General features: G+C 42.7%; 1 protein-coding gene across 2 annotated transcripts in view; it reads right to left on the reverse strand.

Moving 5' to 3' along the window:
* Positions 1 to 4,091: 4,091 nt before the first annotated feature.
* The window catches only part of LOC124041112 (eukaryotic translation initiation factor 4E-like), a 41,147-nt gene continuing 39,910 nt past the window's right edge, over positions 4,092 to 5,328 (reverse strand). For both annotated transcript variants that reach the window (XM_046358289.1, XM_046358290.1), the window contains exon 7: positions 4,092 to 5,328. This exon is cut by the window's right edge and continues 347 nt beyond it. The gene's annotated coding sequence lies outside the window, so the exon portion shown is untranslated.

The following is a 5,328-nucleotide window of genomic DNA, read 5'->3' on the forward strand; positions in this document are numbered from 1 at the left end:
GATGAGTATGATGCAAGGGTTCTCTCACACTGTCACAAAGAGTATTGGATCATTTGCACAAGTGCGCTTCACACTGCTACTGGTAGCTACAGGACCAAAACAGAGGAGAAGTTGAGCATCACGCTTCAATGCTCCTGGTTGTTGAGGAAATTGACCCACTACTACTACTGTTTAATTTGTGCATCTACATTATCTCACAGTCTACCTTTAAACCTAACCTATAACATGACCCATCTCCTTATGCATTACTTCCCCACAGTGGCAAGAGGTGACATCTCAAAAACACATAAATGGCTCCTAGCATCCCAGTTCTACTTTCTGTCCCCAACACTAAAACTAAATAATATAAAAATGTATTGATTTTTTAAAATCAAACTTAAACAAAATAAAAATGAGTAAAGTGAATATCGAAAACTAACAAACTAAACTAAATGTAAAAAAATAATAGAAATAAAAACATTTAAAAAACTATAATACCATTGGTTTCCACATCAACACACCTCATCCAGGGTCTGACCTATTTATGTCATGCTTCAAAAGACCAAGTACCCTGTTAATCTAATCAAATCACATTTTATTGGTCACATTTGTTCAGCAGATGTTATTGCAGGTGTAGCGAAATGCTTGTGCTAGGAGACAGCAGTAGTGGAGAAATAATGTGAACGATGATGAAGGCCAGTGAAGAAGATGAGTCTAGCGACTTGCTGACACAAGCCTGGTGTGTTGATTCAATATGGCATTGTCAGGATGGATGGCTGTACTAGGAGACAGTACCCTGTTAATACCTGGTGCTAGGAGACAATAGCCCTGTCAATACCTGGTGCTAGGAGACAATAGCCCTGTCAATACCTGGTGCTAGGAGACAGTACCCTGTTAATACCTGGTGCTAGGAGACAGTACCCTGTCAATACCTGGTGCTAGGAGACAATAGCCCTGTTAATACCTGGTGCTAGGAGACAATAGCCCTGTCAATACCTGGTGCTAGGAGACAGTACCCTGTTAATACCTGGTGCTAGGAGACAGTACCCTGTTAATACCTGGTGCTAGGAGACAATAGCCCTGTTAATACCTGGTGCTAGGAGACAATAGCCCTGTTAATACCTGGTGCTAGGAGACAATAGCCCTGTTAATACCTGGTGCTAGGAGACAATAGCCCTGTCAATACCTGGTGCTAGGAGACAATAGCCCTGTTAATACCTGGTGCTAGGAGACAATAGCCCTGTCAATACCTGGTGCTAGGAGACAATAGCCCTGTCAATACCTGGTGCTAGGAGACAATAGCCCTGTCAATACCTGGTGCTAGGAGACAATAGCCCTGTTAATACCTGGTGCTAGGAGACAGTACCCTGTTAATACCTGGTGCTAGGAGACAGTACCCTGTTAATACCTGGTGCTAGGAGACAATAGCCCTGTTAATACCTGGTGCTAGGAGACAATAGCCCTGTTAATACCTGGTGCTAGGAGACAATAGCCCTGTTAATACCTGGTGCTAGGAGACAATAGCCCTGTCAATACCTGGTGCTAGGAGACAATAGCCCTGTTAATACCTGGTGCTAGGAGACAATAGCCCTGTCAATACCTGGTGCTAGGAGACAATAGCCCTGTCAATACCTGGTGCTAGGAGACAATAGCCCTGTCAATACCTGGTGCTAGGAGACAATAGCCCTGTTAATACCTGGTGCTAGGAGACAATAGCCCTGTTAATACCTGGTGCTAGGAGACAATAGCCCTGTTAATACCTGGTGCTAGGAGACAATAGCCCTGTCAATACCTGGTGCTAGGAGACAATAGCCCTGTCAATACCTGGTGCTAGGAGACAATAGCCCTGTTAATACCTGGTGCTAGGAGACAATAGCCCTGTTAATACCTGGTGCTAGGAGACAATAGCCCTGTCAATACCTGGTGCTAGGTGACAATACCCTGTCAATACCTGGTGCTAGGAGACAGTACCCTGTTAATACCTGGTGCTAGGTGACAATACCCTGTTAATACCTGGTGCTAGGAGACAATACTCTGTTAATACCTGGTGCTAGGAGACAGTACCCTGTTAATACCTGGCGCTACGAGACAGTACCCTGCTAATACCTGGTGCTAGGAGACAATACCCTGTTAATACCTGGTGCTAGGAGACAATACCCTGTTAATACCTGGTGCTAGGAGACAATAGCCCTGTTAATACCTGGTGCTAGGAGACAATACCCTGTTAATACCTGGTGCTAGGAGACAATGCCCTGTTAATACCTGGTGCTAGGAGACAATACCCTGTTAATACCTGGTGCTAGGAGACAATACTCTGTTAATACCTGGTGCTAGGAGACAATACCCTGTTAATACCTGGCGCTACGAGACAGTACCCTGCTAATACCTGGTGCTAGGAGACAATACCCTGTTAATACCTGGTGCTAGGAGACAATACCCTGTTAATACCTGGTGCTAGGAGACAGTAACCTGTTAATACCTGGTGCTAGTAGACAATACCATGTTAATACCTGGTGCTAGGAGACAATAGCCCTGTTAATACCTGGTGCTAGTAGACAATACCATGTTAATACCTGGTGCTACGAGACAGTACCCTGCTAATACCTGGTGCTAGTAGACAATACCATGTTAATACCTGGTGCTAGGAGACAGTAACCTGTTAATACCTGGTGCTACGAGACAATACCCTGTCAATACCTGGCGCTACGAGACAGTACCCTGCTAATACCTGGTGCTACGAGACAATAGCCCTGTTAATACCTGGTCCTAACATGCATCATGATCATGACTACATTTTCAGATATGTGGTGATGATTAAAATCTTCATTATTTACTGATTTTGATCAGATCTGTTGTAAACAGACAAAATCAGGATGGACGCATGTTAGCAGCAGACATAAATGGTGCTATAGTGTGTAGGCCGTTATAACTGTGTGTGTGTGTAGGAACGCTGCAAGGTTTCTCCTGTGTACTTATTACTTAATGTAGACAACTTCAAAGACAGAGCTCTGCCAAAGTCAGTAAAACAGGATGTCAACATATCTCAACGGCGTCTGAATTCTAGTCGTTCCTGAGATATACTGTGGGTTGGGGTCAACCCTGATACTGTATAAGGAATGTTGCAAGGCAGGGGAGTTTGTTGCGTTCACAAAAACATCCCCCTTGCCTCACTCATAAGTGGCAAGATGTGGAAACAAGCACCAATGTCTTCACACTCACTCAACTGTCTGAGGAAATGTGCAAACACAACGTAAAAAACAAAAGCCTACCTCTGGAACAGTTAAGTGTTCTTAGAAGACAGGTGTGACTCATATCAGTGGTGTTAAGTTCAGACAGTAGGCATTGTGGGGTGTTGCCAGGCGTTGGCTCCCAGGCAGTATTTGCGTAAGGACAAGTGTGTACGGTAGATCAACAGGTAACTCATGTGGTTTGAACCAGAGATGTTTGGGAAACCTCGTCATAGTGTTGTTGACTCCAGCCTTGGACTGATAGCTGTATGAATGTAGGGGGCTTGGAAGGAACAAGGTCTTGGGTGTGTGCACTGATTGAGGATTACTTTATGTTATTTTGCCTGCTATGTACAAAGGGTGCATTATAGAAACATTGTAGTACAGATTATGGTTATGCAGTATCATGTTGATCTGGTTCACGAGTCTCCTTTAGGCAACTAAGAATTTGATGATCTTGAAAAAAAGAAGGTGCATCTAAAAATACCCTTTAACTCACCACTGAATTCTAAACGAGCCCCTAGTACCCAGGGACTTGATTTGGTGAAACATGTTTAGATAGGTGTGTAAGCAATATGGCAACAATGAAATCCACCCGGGAAATCATACTAAATCCAATCCTTGGAGAGCTACAAGTAGGAGGGGCTAAGGATTTCAACACAGAGCAAGTGTCAATACTGGGTGTGTTTCAGATACACAGATTCTGTGCATTTTATAGGAAGATTATGACGTTCATACAGTCGGGTTCCTAAGATCTTATTAAACACTTCTCCAGGCTTTGATCTGATGACCTATTCAGAGCTGATCGGTGCATTATCTGCATATTGAACACACCACTGTAACCCTACAGAAAGTGACGCTAAACTGACAACACAGGAAAGGAGACAGCGTGGTTCTGGTTTTAATGCAAAGCATTTAACCTTTACTTGAAAGAAGGTAATATACATTAAGATACATTATGAGCAAAATCATTTAACGATGGATAGAGAGGAAGATATCCTTTCTTCTCCACTCGCACCAGCCCCAGAGAGTAGTGTGAAATGTTACAGATGGATAGAGAGGAAGATATCCTTTCTTCTCCACTCACACCAGCCCCAGAGAGTAGTGTGAAATGTTACAGGAAGAACACGGTGAGAAGCAGACCTAAAACTTGTCCAGGCATCTTTACTTGCTATGATACACTGTAAAAAAGGTCCTATATTAAGCAGTAGTCCATGTCATTAACATCCTCAATAACAAAAAACTAAACAGACAAAAATAGTGTAGGGGAATTCAGTTGTTGTGAAATGGTTGCCCTCCAACTAAGTAGTTTAACCTCAAATGGATATATCATAAATAAATAGGGAAAGGGGGGAGAAAAAAGTTTTACAAGCAAACAATCCTCAATCCCAGCATGGCTGGAACTTCGTGGTCTTTCTTCCAAAATGTTCACACTTTAGACCGTGTGACCACTACTATTCTTTACAAACGTTTTTCTTTTTTGATACTGTTGTCTTTTCTGTAGCAGGTGCATCTGCAATCCCTTATCATGCTAAACACCTCCAGGTAAAGCAGGTTAAAATGCTGGCTGCCCTTTAAAATCTGAGTAAATTAATCTAGTCTTTTTCCTATCCTGGGTGGTTGGTGAGAAACGCTTTTCATAACAGAAAGTGATAGTAAACTCTGCATGAGAAAAGGAATTGGGTTTACAGCAAAGGAAGGTGTTTTAACCAGGCCTTAAACAACATCTTCTCCCAGCTACACGAGTAGGGGGGAAGCCACTGGCATTATTATTCACATATACTCACCAATTCTAAAATTAAATCATTTATTTAAGATCTTCTAGCTCAAATCCCAACAGCTTCAGCTGTTCTCCTTTTCTTCTGTACAAGATACGTCATTTAGCCAGCCGGACAATCAGGTGTCAGGGAGGTGGCCCTAACTTTGTACACGTTTGAACAATTCTCTCGTCTGTAAAGAGAACAGTAGTTGACAACTGAAAAGTATGAATGTGTTGGTGATTCAGTGAGCTGGGACGATAAACTGAAAAGTATCAAAACTGGCCACTTATTGTGGACATTTGGCTGATATCGTTCATTACCCATAGGACCCTACTAGAGAGATGTGAAGTTCCAAATGAAAT

The sequence above is a fragment of the Oncorhynchus gorbuscha genome, linkage group LG08 (genome assembly GCF_021184085.1).
Source record: "Oncorhynchus gorbuscha isolate QuinsamMale2020 ecotype Even-year linkage group LG08, OgorEven_v1.0, whole genome shotgun sequence".
NCBI classification, from domain to species: Eukaryota; Metazoa; Chordata; class Actinopteri; order Salmoniformes; family Salmonidae; genus Oncorhynchus; species Oncorhynchus gorbuscha.